This window comes from Phyllobates terribilis, unplaced genomic scaffold (genome assembly GCF_046119375.1).
Source record: "Phyllobates terribilis strain yellow unplaced genomic scaffold, ASM4611937v1 Scaffold_9__5_contigs__length_417890890, whole genome shotgun sequence".
NCBI classification, from domain to species: domain Eukaryota; kingdom Metazoa; phylum Chordata; class Amphibia; order Anura; family Dendrobatidae; genus Phyllobates; species Phyllobates terribilis.
In genome coordinates, this window is record NW_027362769.1 from 23959904 (window position 1) to 23976288 (window position 16385).

A 16385-nucleotide genomic window follows, 5' to 3' on the forward strand; every position below is an offset into this window, starting at 1 on the left:
AGGCTTTGAACAATGACCCGGCTACAGACCTGCACCATCAGGTCCAAGAGCTGACAACGAGCGTTGCCGCGCTAACCAGAACTGTGCAGTCTTTACAGGTCTCTTCTCCAGGAAAGATCCAGCTGGCATCCGGACCGGAGGACGTCCCGTGGCGCCGACTGAGGAGGACCCCACCGGCCAGAGGGAGACCCAGCGACAGATACAACGAGGACGGACGACCCATCTGCCGCCGCTGCAATCAACCCGGACATATGGCAAGGTACTGTCATTTAAACGGGCACAACCTGGGGTAGAGGGCCAACCCCCAGACATAAGATCATCAGGCCCATCGAACTGGCGTGACAAATACGTAGGGGGACGTCCGGTCTTGCCTGTGGTACTGGACGGCATTCCTATGAGTGCCCTACTAGACACCGGGTCACAGGTCACCACCATCCCGTACGTGCTCTTTAAGCGGTACTGGAATGACTCGGACATAACCCGCTACCCAGATGGCGACCTGAGCATTATCGCCAGCAATGGTCAGCCCGTGCCACAGATAGGATTTAAGGAAGTGACCATCAAGGTCGGTAAAGTTGAACTGCCGGCACAAGGACTGATCATTGTGGACATTGACCGTCGCGAGAGTCACCCAAAAATAACCCTAGGTACTAACGTAATTGAAAACTGTCTTGCAGAGGTGATTCTTATTTTGCAACAGGTTGCCAAGAATGCCAGTTCAAGCCAGCAGCGTGTGTTCCAAAAAATGATCCGGGCACTGATGAAACGGCAACAGGTGGAATTATCTGGTGGTGAGATAGGTAGCGTGAGAATGTGTGACCCGTTCCCTATTGCCATGCCCCCAAAAAGTGAGATGATGATTTGGTGCCGGGCAGCTATTGGTCTGAGAGGTAGAGACTACCAAGCAATGGTAGAACCCGTCTGCTCAGACAGTAGGCCCACCATTTTGACAGCACGGAGGGTGGTCGATGTACGCCACGGGAGGGTACCAGTCCGCATCATCAATATCGGGGAGAGAGAAGTACACCTGCCCTGGTATGCCACGCTAGCCAAATTGTTCACCATCAACCAGAACTCTGTACAGGCCGTGGAACCCTTGCCTCCATCTCAACCAGAGGAAGGTAACGGCTCTAAGAAACCAATGGAGGACTGGTGTCAGCAACTGCATTTGGGTACTGACTCCACTCCCTCACACCAAAAACAGGGAGTCTATCGGGTGGTTCAAGAGTATGAGAGAGTGTTTAGTAAACACCCGCTGGACTTTGGGCGAGTAAAGGGGGTAGAACATCACATCCCCACGGGAGACCATCCTCCCATAAAGGAGAGATACCGATCCTTACCCCCTGCACACTATCAACACGCCAAGGGGATGCTAAAAGACATGAAGGAGGCTGGGGTAATTAGGGACAGCTGTATCCCCTGGGCAGCTCCACTAGTCTTAGTGAAAAAGAAAGACAACACCATGAGAATGTGTGTAGACTACAGGAAGGTCAACCGTATCACACACAAAGATGCGTACCCGTTACCAAGGAGAGAAGAGTCCTTAGCTGCATTAAAATCTGCTAACTTCTTCTCTACTTTGGATCTCACTAGCGGGTACTGGCAGGTTCCTGTAGCAGAGGCGGACCGGGAGAAGACCGCATTCACCACCCCGATGGGACTCAGCGAATTTAACTGTATGCCGTTCGGGCTCTGCAACGCACCAGGAACCTTCCAACGGTTGATGGAATGCTGTCTGGGACACCGGAAGTTCGAGACAGTCCTATTATACCTGGACGACGTCATCGTCTATTCCAAGACCTATGAGGACCATCTGGAACACCTGGCAGAAGTGTTTGAAGCCATGGCAAACTATGGCCTAAAGGTAAACCCTCAAAGTGTCATCTACTGAAGCCAAAGGTACATTACCTGGGACACGTGGTGAGTGCTGACGGAGTAGATCCCGACCCTGACAAGATCACCGTGATTAAGGACTGGCCAAGACCATCCAGCATAAAGGAAATGCGGCAGTTCCTCGGGTTGGTAGGCTACTACCGAAGATTCATTCCCGGTTTTACCAAGAAGGCAGCTCCTATGCAGGACCTCCTGATAGGCCATTCCAGGAAGGCCAAAAACCAGAAGCCACCCTTCAAATGGGAAAAGCTGGAAGAGGAGTCCTTCCGCCAGCTGAAGATGGCCCTCACGGGGGATGAAATCCTGGCGCACCCTGATTACAGCCAGCCCTTTATCCTCCACACGGACGCAAGCAACATCGGGCTAGGAGCCGTACTGTCCCAGATCCAGCAGGGGAGAGAACTGGTAATTGCTTACGCCAGCCGAAAACTGCGACCCACGGAAAGAAATCCTGAGAATTACAGCTCATTTAAGCTCGAGTTCCTGGCAGTGGTGTGGGCAGTAACCGAACGTTTCAAGCATTACCTTGCCTCTTCCAGGTTCACCGTGTACACGGACAACAACCCGTTGACACACCTGGACACTGCAAGACTGGGTGCCTTGGAGCAGAGATGGATGGCCCGCCTGTCCAACTATGAATTCACGATCAAATACCGGGCAGGACGCTCTAATACCAATGCGGACGCCCTGTCCAGGATGCCAAACCTATCGGCCGGAGGGGAAGATCCAGAAGAACTGGAAGAGGTCGAACTCCCTGCGTTCCACCGTCATGGGATTACCCAGTATTCCCACCGTGTGAGGGGCCAGCGATCCGCTACGTTCAACCCCTTACCCCACTACAACTGGGCGGAGACTCAAGACAGTGACCCCGCAGTCCGTCTGGTGAAGGAGATGCTGACCCACGCTGACATCCGCCTTGGACCCAGACGCTCCGGAAGAGACCAAGCAACTGTGGACGGAAAAGAGCAGACTGTTTCTCTACAAGGAGAAGTTGTGCCGCAGAATGGTCAATTCCCGGACACATGAGCTGATCTGGCAGGTTGTGGTACCGAGACGGGACGCAGCTATGGTGCTGGAGGCCTACCACAATGGGGCAGGGCACTTCGGATGGAAGAAGATGGAGTTCCTGCTGCGTGAACGGTTCTACTGGATAGGCATGAGAGGAGCCATTGAGAGGTGGTGTAGAGACTGTGGCCTGTGCAATCTAAGAAGAAGGGACCATGCCAGCCAGAGGACTCCCCTGCAGCCCATCATCACCAGGCAGCTGCTGGAACTGGTCACTCTGGAACATGTTAAACAGGCTCCAAGCAGAAGCGAGTATGTCTACGCCCTAACCATGGTGGATCACTACTCCCGGTTCCTGGTGGTGGTCCCTGTGAAAGACCTGACGGCTCAGACAGCAGCCAGAGCCTTCCAGCTGCACTTCTGCGCCCACACGGGTACCCGGACCAAGTGCTGACGGACCAAGGACCAGCCTTCGAAGCGGAGGTCTTCCAGGAGTTCTGCAACCTGTATGGCTGCAAGAAGATAAGAACAACGCCCTATCACCCCCAAACCAATGGACTTTGCGAGAAGATGAACCAGGTGGTGATAGATCTGCTAAAAACATTGCCCCTGGAAAACGCAGTCTGTGGCCTTAGAAACTGCCCGATCTGGTGGACCTGTATAACCACATCCCGGTATGTTCCACCAACTGTACCCCGGCTTACCTAATGAGAGCAAGACCTGGTAAGCTGCCTGTTGACCTGGATATGGGAGTCCTGATACCCGAGGACTCCTCGCCAGAGACAGACTGGGATACAGAACGGCAGCAGCAGTACCGGAAAGTACAGGAGAGCGTCGAGCGAAGTCTCTGTCAATCAAGAGAAAGGCAGGAGAGGACTTATAACCAACATGCTCCCGCTGTTCCCCTGGTACCTGGAGAGCAGGTCTTGAAAAGAAAAAGGCGGCTCCATAAGTTGGACGACCAGTGGGAAAAGGACCCGTACACCGTACTACCCTCAAGCCACAATAATCCAAAGGTGTACGTCATCAGCAAGGATGGAGGAGAGACCACAGCCACTGTCTCCAGAGACCACCTGAAAAAGTGCCCCGAGAAGTTGCAAAGCATGGACGAAGATCAGGAAGACCCTCAACCCGTAGAGGAAAAGGAGGAAATGATCAGCACCATACTCGGAGACTTTCCCCGGTCCTGGACCCAAGTAAACAACGCTATCGTGGTGCCCGTCCTCACATTTCTCCAGCCAGCCCCTCAAGTGCCTACAGAAGACAAGGTAGAGCTGGAAGTGCAGCTGGCCCAGGAGGCAGAAGAATCCATACCAGCAGCCCAGGAGAATCAACCCTCTGCTAGTAGTGAGCATGCCGTGCCCCTAGTGAGCCAAAGAGTACGCAGACAGCTGCCCAGCTTACCCCTAGCACCTCCTACGCCCTGTAGTGCAGGACCAGTTAGTGAGCTCCGTAGGTCCACTAGAGTCACTAGAGGTCAGATGCCCCCTCACTGGAAAATCTAAACTAATGCACTGTGAATTTATCTGTTAAAATGTTTATGGTTTATGTTTGTTGCCTGTTATTAATTATGTTTCTCAGTTACCCTGCAGATTTTTATGGACTAACAGGTTATGGACACTGGATAACCGGAACAATTCTTGTAGATAGTTGCACCTTGGTGCCTCTTGCGAAGACGGCTGCAGAAAAGAAAACCTGTCTGGCGTGGCCTCCTTGCGGCCCAAAGTAGTTAGCTTCAGCCTTGCAGCCACATCCAGGGCCATCACAAGGGGTTTGCTTTGGAGAGGTCCCCTACTTCGCTTAAAGCTTCACCTTGGGTGACATGGACGTCCTCTTGTTTCACAAACTTCACCTTGGGTGATATGGACACCCGGTTGCGGACACGCCGTGACCTTTAAATAACTAAAGCTTCTTGTTAATATGTTATTGTGTTATTGTTATACCCTGCATTTATGTTTCTTTAAAAATGTGTTTAGTCCCGGAGTACTAAAATTTACTAGGGGGGAATGTGACACCCCAGGGGTCTGGTTGCCACAGTAATAGAAATATTATGTCTGAGAGCAAGTGGGAGGTTTCTCTGGTCAGGAGCCCTAAGCATGCAACACGGCCCACCCAGACCTGGGAGGGGAGGAATCTGCCCTTATAAACTGGGTCTGGGGCGGGATTAGTGAGTGAAGTCCCAGACAGAGCCTGCAGAACAAGCAGAGCAGTCAGAGCCTGGAGAGGGAAAGTAAGAACCAGGAGCTCTGTAGGAACAGTAGCTGAATACCAGGGGCTGGAGCTGAGCAGAGTTTGCCCTGGTTGAAGACACTAATACCGGACACGGAGTCCGAGGCTGTGGGGACATCCAGGTCGGGCAGCAGAATTCAACCGGCAGGGGATTCCATGTCCTCTGGCCTTAGAAGCCCGGAGGCACGGTCAAAAGCAAGGGACCAGCACCGCCATCATGAAGCGGAGGCTAACGGAAGGCCCCAAGTCACCGGCCATATGGGTGAGCACCACACGGTATACTCAGGGACGTGGGCTACTTCTACCCGCATAGAGCAAGGTAGCCAGGAAAGAGTGCAGATAGTCGGGGAGGCCTACAACTCCACCTGGCCAGGGGAGATCCTACTTGCTTACAGACTGACCAGGCCCCTACTGCTAACCAGTACTCCCGAGAGGGTCTGCGTTATACCATCAGTAAAGACCCTGAACTGCACCACACGTCTCTGTGTTTCATCGCCGCACTAGCACCATCAGTACTGGGATGCTCACACCATCACTCCCATCATCCACACTAGCTGCCCTGAGGCAATATTTCTCCCGTGGGGAGTTATCCCATACTCGGCTGCGCAAACAACATCAGCCTCAGCGGTCTACAGCGCAGCGGCGGTCCCCACTGACCGCAATCCACGGGTGGCATAGTCGGACATTGTTATTACCTAAGACTGCCACTGGTTTGACCGCCCTGGGCACAGACCAGGTCACAGCCACGGAGGACTACAACCCCCAGCGATCCGGCTCCGGGGTATCCCCTGCACAGCACAGGCCCAGGGGGCGCATCATATGCGTCTCAATGCAAGTCAATGGCGGCGCTTCCGCTGCGCTTCCGCAAAATTAATGAACATGCTGCGGATTTATGAGCGCTGTTGAAACTCTGCGGAAAAATCCGCAGCATGTGCATTGACATTGCGGAATGCCATTGGGGACCATGGGGTGCGGATTACCATGCGTTTTTGATGCGTTTCCGCTGCGGAAATTCTGTAGCATAAACGCATGAAAAACGCATCGTGTGCACGCAGCCTAAAAAAAGGGATATTTTTTTTCCTACTGTAAAACATGGAAGAGGCTCGGTTATGTTTTATGGATGCTTTTATGTATCAAGCACTTGGTGTCTTGAATATGTGCAGGGTTTATTGAAATCTAAAGACAATCATGGCATTCTGGATTAAAATGTGTTGCCCAGTGAAAGCTTGGTCTGAGTCACAGGTCATGGGTCCTCCAACAGAATAATGACCCAAAACACATAGCTAGTAACATCTAAGAATGGATAAGAACAAGGTATTGGATTATACTGATGTAGCCTTCTATGATCCCTGATCTAAATTCTATTGAACATCTGTAGAAAGATCTGAAACATGAAGTCTGAAGAAGGCGTTCTTGAAACCTCAGACAGCTGGAGCAGTTTGCCCACGAGGAAAAGGGAAAAATACCTGTGGACAGGTATAGAAGTACAGGTGCGTCTCACTAAATTAGAATATCATCAAAAAGTTAATTTATTTCAGTTCTTCAATACAAAAAGTGAAACTCATATTATTAAGAGTCATTACAAACAGAGTGATCTATTTCAAGTGTTTATTTATGTTAATGTTGATAATTATAACTTACAGGCAATGAAAACACAAAAGTCATTATCTCAGTAATGTATAATAATTAACCAAAAACACCTGCAAAGGCTTCCTACGCATTTAAAAAGGTCCCTTAGTCTGTTTCAGTAGGCTCCACAATCATGGGGAAGACTGCTGACTTGACAGATGTTCAGAAGGCATTCATTGACACTAAGTAAATCTAAAGAAAATTTTGCATTTCATTTGGAATCAAGGTCTCAGAGTCTGGAGGAAGAGTGGAGAGGCACACAATCCAAGCTGCTTGAGGGCTAGTGTGAAGTTTCCACAATCAGTGATGGTTTGCGGAGCCATGTCATCTGCTGGTGTAGGTCCACTGTGTTTTATCAAGTCCAAAGTCAGCGCGGCCATCTATCAGGAAATTTTAGAGCACTTCATGCTTCCCTCTACCGACAAGCTTTTTGGAGATGGAAATTTCATTCTCCAGCAGGACTTGGCACCTGTCCACACTGCCAAAAGTACCAATACCTGGTTTAAAAACAACAGTATCACTGTGCTTAATTGGCCATCAGAATCTATGGGGAAATGTCAAGAGGAAGATGAGAGACACCAGACCCAACAATGCAGATGAGCTGAAGGCTGCTATCAAAGCAACCTGGGCTTCCATAACACCTCAGCAGGCCACAGTCTGATCGCCTACATGCCACGAAGCATTGGTGCAGTAATTGATGCAAAAGGAGCCCCGACCAAGTATTGAGTGCATTTACTGAACATACATTTCAGTAGGCCAACATTTCGGATTTTAAAAACATTTTTCAAGCTATTGTTATAAAGTATTCTAATTTACTGAGATTTTTCATTGACTGTAAGCCATAATCATCAACATTAACAGAAATAAACACTTGAAATAAATCACTCTGTTTCTAATGACTAGTGATGAGCGAGTGTATTCGTTACTATTCGCTATTCGCACGGATAGTACGGTATTTGAGTTACTCGTTATTCTGCGAGTATTTGTGAACTCGCCTTGCTATATTCGGATGTCCCGCCCTGCAGTTTTGGCGCCTTCTTTGCAGCCACTAAACATGCTGGGCTTCTTAACCAATCACAGTAATGCTGCAGACATCTTAGCTGTGGCATTACTGTGATTGGCTGTCCGCCCAGCATCATAGGGTCTATTTAATCCCTGCCGCCGCCATTTTGTGTACATTGAGTCTGGAGCCTGCATTCTATAAGCATAGGGAGAGATCGCTGAACTGCTAGGGATATTGTTTAGGCCTCTTGATAAAACAAAAGCCATTTTAAGGGATACCTGCAGTGTATACTAGCTCTGTGATTAAAGGATCCGCTCACTAGCTCCATAATATCACCAAAAATAGCTCTTTTCAGAGCTGAAGTCACACAACAAAGTCAGAGTACAGAGAGGGAGAGATTGTGTATTAGGTAGGGAGAGGTTAAAGTGTTCTTCCAGTGTCCATCTTAACACTAGAACTACTGATGGAGTCATTTTGACTCCTTTCGTTTTTTATTTCTCTTCTGTGACTACATTTTTCAGAATTCCGGCTTGAAACTCGGTGACTTTTCCTCAAATATGATGTGAAAAAAGATTTTGTGAGAATAAATAATTTTGGTGAAAAATTTGCGCGTTTTTTTCAAAATTTACCAAGAACTACTGAAGGGAGTCATTTTGACTCCCTACTATATTTTGAGGTCCTTTTGTCACTAAATGTTGCTATAAAGCTTTGTGCATAATTTTTTCACTCTGTCTTATTTACCCTGATGTTCATATAGATGTAGTTCAATTTACATGTCAACTTTTCACATTTTCCTTGTGTTTTACCTGCTTGTATTACTGTGTAATGCTGAACAAAATAGCTTGTTTACTCTAGGCTCTTATCTTATGCTAATGAAGGGTGGTGTTTTTCTAAGGTCCTAGCAGGAGACAGTATTCTGGATAGTAACTTTACTTTCAGTTCAGCTGAAGAGACAAAGAGAACAGACGCAGACATACGAGCTCTGAAGACTCATACAGGTATGAATTGTTATGAAATAGTTTAGCTGTCTGTCAACTGATTCAGCCCACCTACTTTTGAAGGTGGCAGAACAGTTATTATTTCTTTTAGTTTTCATTTCATTTCTATTTTTCAGCAGGGAACTATATAGAATTATGGAATTTGTGAGGAATATGGAGAGAAGACGTTTGATAAAGCCTCAGGATATTCTGGCTACTTTGCAATCCATACCGGAGGATGAATCGGAATCCGAATTGCAGGAACATGTATTTGATTCTGACAGTGATGAAGATTTCATTCCTCAGAACATATCAAGAGAATCTGAAGACTCAGAAGGAACAAATCCAGAAGGTAAGTAGTTATGTGTATTTATTTGTTCTTCCACACACTGAGTTAGGGCCTGTGCACACTAGCAGAATTCTGGCTGAATAGCCATCTGGATATTCTTGCCGCAATAGAGGCCGTACCTGCCCGCTCATGCCTGAAGCTCTGCTCCGAACCCCGGGCTGGAGCCGCTGTCAGGGACAGAGCAGCGCTTGCTTACGCGCGAGCACGGCTCCGTCCCAGACAGTGGCTCCAGCCCGGGGTTCGGAGCGGAGCTTCAGGTATGAAACTCCGCTCTGTACCTGAGCGGGCAGGTACGGGCCGGATTGTGGTGAGAATATCCGGTCGGATATTCCGCCGCTAATCCAGCCAGTGTGCACGGACCCTTACAAAACAAAAATTCTAAATATTCATCAACTTTTTTACAGATATTCCAAGCACATCAACTGGGGATCGGGCTCATGCAGTTATGTTGCCTCGTGACCATCCTCCTGGTCGTGGACAGAAAAAATCAGCAAAACGTCCCAGAAATGAAAGAACAACAGATAAGGATGGCGGCGAAGGTAATGCAACAACAAACACCAGAGAAGGCGAATCTGAAGGAATAATAGTTTCAGCGGATGGTATTCAATGGAAACCTGTTGAAATTGGAGAACACTTGCCTGGTAGGCGTGACAGCCAAAATATTCTTCGAGAAGCACCTGGCCCTACAGGATACAACAGAAGAAATATCATTATCGATAGTCCTTTGAGCGCATGGCGTTTATTTTTTGATTCATATATATTGACACATATAAAGAACTGTACGCTTGCAGAAGCATGCAGGAACAATAATTTACAGTTTACTCTATCTGATGAGGAGCTAGATGCATTCATTGCGATATTCTATGCTCGTGGAATATCTGGCACGAACCGTCACTCGATTAGCAGTATTTGGTGTAATGACTGGGGAATACCGTTTTGCAAAGCGACAATGTCTAGGGACCGCTTTGTTGAAATTATGAGGTTTCTCAGATTTGATGAGAAATCTACTCGATCGGAGAGACTGCAAACGGACAAGTTTGCTCTATTTTCTACTGTGTGGGACAGGTTTATTGAAAATTGTATTGCGTGTTACAAACCTGGCCCATACATAACGGTGGATGAGCAACTTTTCCCAAGCAAAACTAGGTGTCCATTCACGCAGTACATGCCTTCCAAACCAGATAAATATGGCCACAAATATTGGCTAGCTGTTGATAAGAGGAGCAAATATCTGGCAAATGGCTTCCCTTATCTAGGCAAAGATGACACACGCCGTGCTGAGGACCGTTTAGCTGACCATGTGGTAATGAAGTTATTGGACCCGTTTTTGAAAAAAGGTCACAATGTTACAACCGATAATTATTTTACTTCAGTAAAATTAGCTAAACAGCTAAAAAGCAAAGGAACAACCATCGTGGGAACACTGAACAAGATAAGGCGAGAAGTGCCTAAAGAAATAAAATCCATGAAAGAGGAATTGTACAACACTAAAGTGTTTAGAAATGAAGACAATTTTACACTTACAGTATATCAAGGAAAGCCCAACAAAAATGTTGTCATTTTGAGTTCCGTCCATCCAGATGTTGTTGTTGCGTCTGATTCCGCTAAAAAAACTCCAGAAGCGGTAAAGTTTTATAATGAAACAAAATATGGAGTAGATGTAGTGGATCAGATGGCACGAAAATATACCACACGAACATGCACAAGGAGATGGCCTGTTCATGCATTTGAAAATGCCTTAGACTTTGCGGGTATAAATGCATGGATAATATTCAAGGAGATTACCCACCAAAAAATGTCACGCAAGGCATTTTTGCAAATGCTTGTGAGAGAGTTGAGTGGTCCTTATGTCACAGATAGGGAAAAGGGTTCCACATCCCAAGTTTCTACATGCTCAGAAGTGATGGTTCAAACAAAATTTTGCCAGATCAAAGAAAAGTGCAAGAAAAATAGATCTGTCGGAAATTGTAAGACTTGTGGTAAGTCTTTGTGTGGGCAATGTACTGCCATAAATCAAAGGCAATGCCTAAAATGCGAAACACCAAATGTTTAGAAGGTGAATTCTGCGCCATATTTTCATTTTTATGCTCCTCCACCTACATTTTCTCTGCTTTTTGTTCTTCAGTTGTTGTTTATATGTGTGCACTTGAATAAAAAAAAATGTTTGAAAAACGTCTATTATAATTATTGTTATTTTCTGTAGAAAAATAAGAAAAGCAGAAAAAAAACAATCAAAAGCATTACTGTTGGATCTCACAATAATAATACATTACAAAAAATATAATTATTAATAAATAACCACAAATGAAACTCTAAAAATAAACGAAAACAAGTAAGGAGTCAAAATGACTCCTTTCAGTAGTTCTAGGCGGGGTCACGAGTCCAGTAGTCCTAGTGTTAAAACAGCTCTTGTCAGAGGCAAAGCAATATTTTTCCAGCACACACAGAAGTAGCATATTGTGCTGCCTTTTTTTTTTTTAGCACCGGTCTATTTTACCTGCTGCTTTAGGAGTCAGAGCCTGGCTTCTGCTGTCCACATTAGTCCACTTAAAAAGCCTGCCTGCTACCAAGCATGCCCCAGGCCATTTTAACCACTTTTTTGGGGTGTCATCCTGCCTTCTGTCCATATTAGTCCACTTTTAAAATCATTGAGTGCCCAGCACAAAGCAGTAGTCTAAACATTTCCTATTGCCTGCTACAAAGCATGCACCAGGCCATTTTAACCACTATTTTGGGGTGTCAGCCTGCCTTCTTTCCATATTAGTCCACTTTTAAAATCATTGAGTGCCCTGCACAAAGCAGTAGTCCAAGCATTTCCTACTGCCTGCTGCAAAGCACACACCAGCCCATTTTAGCCACTATTTTGGCTGTGACAGCTAGCTTGGCTTGGGCCATCAACATCTGAAAATCTGTCAACAAAACCCAAAATGCCAAAAAAGCCTGTTGTTAAGGGACCTGGACATTGTGTTGTCAGTGGTGCGCGAGAAGGCACTCAGTCTGTGTCAGGTCAGAAGAAGCTTGATGCATCCACTATGTTCCTATAAAAATTTCCCGGTCTGGAACGTAAACGTGTATGGAAGCCAGAAGAGCAAGAGCAGATTCTGTCTTGGATAGCAGAGAAGGCCTCTACACATTTGTCAAGCAGCAACAAATCTTCCACAACTACACAGTCTACTGTGGATAGACAGAAGGCGGGCCCATCCAATCCTGAAGCTGGTTCTCCTTCCTCTCGCCATTATCAGTCACAGGAGACATATGACCCCAAGCTTAGCCACTCCGAGGATCTGTTTGGTATGTATCCTTTGGTTGGCTCTGGCCTACCACTGTGCAGCATTGAAGAGGGACAAGAGGAGGTTGCGTGTGTTGATGCTCGAGTATTTGAGGACCTATGTTCAGAAAAAAGCCGCTTGGTGGAACGTCATTTACTGTCTCCAGAGGTGGAGGATGATGATGATGAGACACAGTTGCCATCTGGTCAGCCTATAATGTCAACTGGGAAAGAGGATGAGATGGAAGATGAGGTGGTCAATGATGAGTCCACTGATCCGACCTGGACTGTTGGCATGCATAGCCATGACAGAAACACAGAGGAAGATGGATATGTAGCACCAACACAGGCACCAAGGTGTCGTGGTTTGCCCAGAGTGAGAACTGGGTCAACTGTTCCCAAGAGCACCCCCTCTGTGTGCCAAGTCAGGGCAAGGGGACGTTCAGCTGCTGTGTGGAATTTTTTTTCTGAAAGTCCTTCAGAGAAAAACATTGTAGTCTGTAGCATCTGCCATACTAAGTTGAGCATAGGCCAGGGCAAAGGCAACCTAAGCACCACCAGTATGCGAAACCACATGGCAGCCAAGCACCCCAGTAGGTGGGTGGAGCACCATGGTACCAAATCTGCATCTGCGGGACAAACAAATGTCATGTCGCCTGGGCTATGTCCTTCAGAATCTGCTGTTCAGGAAGCAGGCGCTCATAACTTCTGTCCGCAAGCTGTGGTTGCTCAGAAACAACAAACATCAACCAGATCCACTTCCTTGCCCAGCAAATTGTCCAATTGTCCGTGCCTGACAGCTTGGAAAGAAAGCGTATATACCCAGCCCACAGGCACAAATACTAAACTCGCATATTGCCAAATTGCTAGCTGTGGAGATGCTGCCGTTTAGGCTTGTGGGAGCACAGTCTTCCGTGATCTTTTGGCTGTGGCTTTCCTACGATACAGTGTTCCCAGCCACCACTATTTTGCCTGGTGTGCTGTCCCTGCATTACACAAGCACGTGTTAAACAATCTGAACCGTGCTCTCACCAATGCCGTAACCGGGAAGGTCCACCTAACAACTGGACAAGTTGTTGTGGACAGGGATGACACATTTCTGTCATGGCACACTGGGTGAACCTGGTGGAGGGAGGAACAGAGGCTCAAACGGGAACATCACACATCCTACCCACGCCAAGAATAGCGGGCCCAACTTCTATCAGGGTTTCTGCCACTTCATATTCCACTTCCTCTCTCCCCTCATCCTCTGCTGAATAACCCTCCCCATCACAGCCAAGCTGGGACCTGTGCAGCAGCGCATTGGCAAAGCGGCAACACGCTCTGCTGAAGCTGATCTGTTTAGGTCAGAAAGCACACACTGCAGCAGAGCTGTGGCAAGCTTTAAAACAACAGACCGATCAGTAACACTCCCTACTGCACTTCCAACCCGGGCTGGTCATCTGCCATAATGGGCGTAATCTGGTGGTGGCTTTAAAGGTCGGCAAGCTGGTACACGTGCCATGCATGGCTCACGTGCTGAACATTGTTGTTCAGAAATTTCTGAAAACTTACCGTGACTTGCCGTACCTACTTGAGAAGGTGCACTGTATTAACGCCCATTTCCGCCATTCCTCTACCGCTTTGGCTGCTCTTACAGTGCTGCAAAAGAGCTTGAATTTGCAAAGTCACCGACTCATTTGCATCCTGCCCACGCCGTGGATCTCCACCTATCATATGTTGGCGAGTATTAGTAAATAGCAGAGGGCAGTAGCTGAATACCAGCTTCAGCATGCCAGTCAGACTGAGAGTCAGCCACCACCATAACAAACGTCGAGTGGGTGTGGATCGCTGACATTTGTGAGGTTCTTGAGAACTTTAAGTACTGCACCAAACTCGTGAGCGTTGATCAGGCTATTAACAGCTTAACCATCCCGCTGCTGTGTCTCTTAAAACAATCACTACATTGTGCAGTGGACAAGCAACAATAGTATTCCTACTCCAGCCTAACTACTATTTGTGAGTGGAGGCCCTTGGGATGGTGGCTTCCTGCCTCAACCATGACTCAGCCCATAGGGCTAATTTTTACAAACCCTATGCAAATTGTGCAGTGGACAAACCAGGACAGCATTCCTACTCCAGCCTAACTACTATTTATGATTGGAGGCCCACTGGATGGTGACTTCCTGCATCAACCATGACTCAGCCCATAGGGCTCATTGTTACAAGCCCTATGCACGTTGTGCAGTGGACAAATCTGGAATGTACAATGGTCCTAATAAACTAATATCTGTCATTGGAGGCCCTTGTCACAGGTTGTGCCTCACTATCACTGAGATAGGGGATACATATTCACTAGAAATTTGCACTGACTGCTTATGACCGACTGATGGCCCTCTGAAAACTTGAATTGAGGGCCACAACTACTACAATACTCCATCATAGATAATGTTTGACAAGGGAGGCCCTTGTCATGGAATCTCCCTGCACCTATGACACAACCCCTAGGAGTTATTTTTGGAAATACGATGCACATTCTACACTGAACCAAGTAGTACAGTATCAACAAGTCTTCTCTTCCTATATAATCTGGGGAATATTGACAATCAAAATCTCTGAGTCATTTGCAGAAGCTTCTCCAACCCATCCTGGAGGGGGGCACCATTTATCCTTTGACTTGCACAAGTGATATATTTGAGCTCATCATTCAGTTGACAAGTTCAGCTTTATTTTTCTGGTTCAGAATTCAGCCATACCTGAGGATCGCAGGCCGCACTAACTGCTGCCTTCTAGTTCTCCATGTATCTTGGCCTTTTTCTCTGTAGTCTCTGCCCGTAAATGTGTTAAATAATAGAGTGAGGGCCCTACAATATGAATAAGTGAGGGCACTCTCAAATGTATTGCACACAAGAGGGACCTCCAAAATCTCTAGAGGAGAGCAATTCAAAATGTATGTTACAGGGCCACACAAGTGCTCTCATAAAACTCAGCTTTCCTGCCTACTGTAGACCCTCTGAACATTTGAAATTAAGGCCGCATTATCACATCGTGGTGGAGGAGGAGGGTCAAGCCCAACGCTACAATGGGCACATTGTAAACTGCTTTTGAATATGTATTCCACTATCTGAGTGTCAGTGATGGAGGGACCGCCCAAATGGCTGTCCCTCCAAAACGCATGTTACAGAGCCACCTGAGGCCTCTCAGGTCAAAGATCAACATACCTACTGGTACGTTCTAGCTGTGCTTGTAAAGTGCTGGGGAATAGCGAACTAAAACTAATGAATCACAGAGGGACCAACAAAACGTATAAGTCAGGGCCCTCCCAATTGAAAAGGCAAAAAAAAGCCACAACAGTATGTGTGAACAAACGCTAAAAGGGATATTTTTGGGGTTTCTCTGGTTTATTTAGCCTTATATACGAGTGATTGTGCAGGAAAAACTGTTTCTTAACCTTTTTGGTCTGTTAAATGCAATTTAGGTTAGGTTTGGTAGTTGTTCTTGTGTGTCTGTAAAAGTGGCGTAATACTGTGAAAAACTTATTCCCAGAAACCATATGTGAGTCAGAAATGCATGCAGGCATATTCTCCAGGCTCTTCCCATTCTGTTTCATCACTTTCCCAGCCTTTTCCTTAGGCCCCCAGACCCCTTTTTGGGTCCAGCAGAAAATTACTCGCATTTCCCATTGACTTACATTGTACTTTCTATTCGGAACGAATATGCGATTATTACAAAGTACTCGTTACGAGTATAGCGATTACGAATGTTGCGGTACTCGCTCATCACTAGTAATGACTATATAATATATGAGTTTCACTTTTTGTATTGAACTGAAATAAATAAACTTTTTTATGATATTTTAATTTAGTGAGATGCACCTGTATCATTTATAGTTACTGAAATTGTTTGTATGCAGTGATTGCCTCAAATGGTTGTGCAACAAAATATTAAGTTAAGGATTCCCCATTATTTTTTCTGTTAAGACATAATACAAAAGCTATGTCTGGTTTTCATTCATTGAAATTTAGTAAACATACTTTGCACTGACGAGGGCCA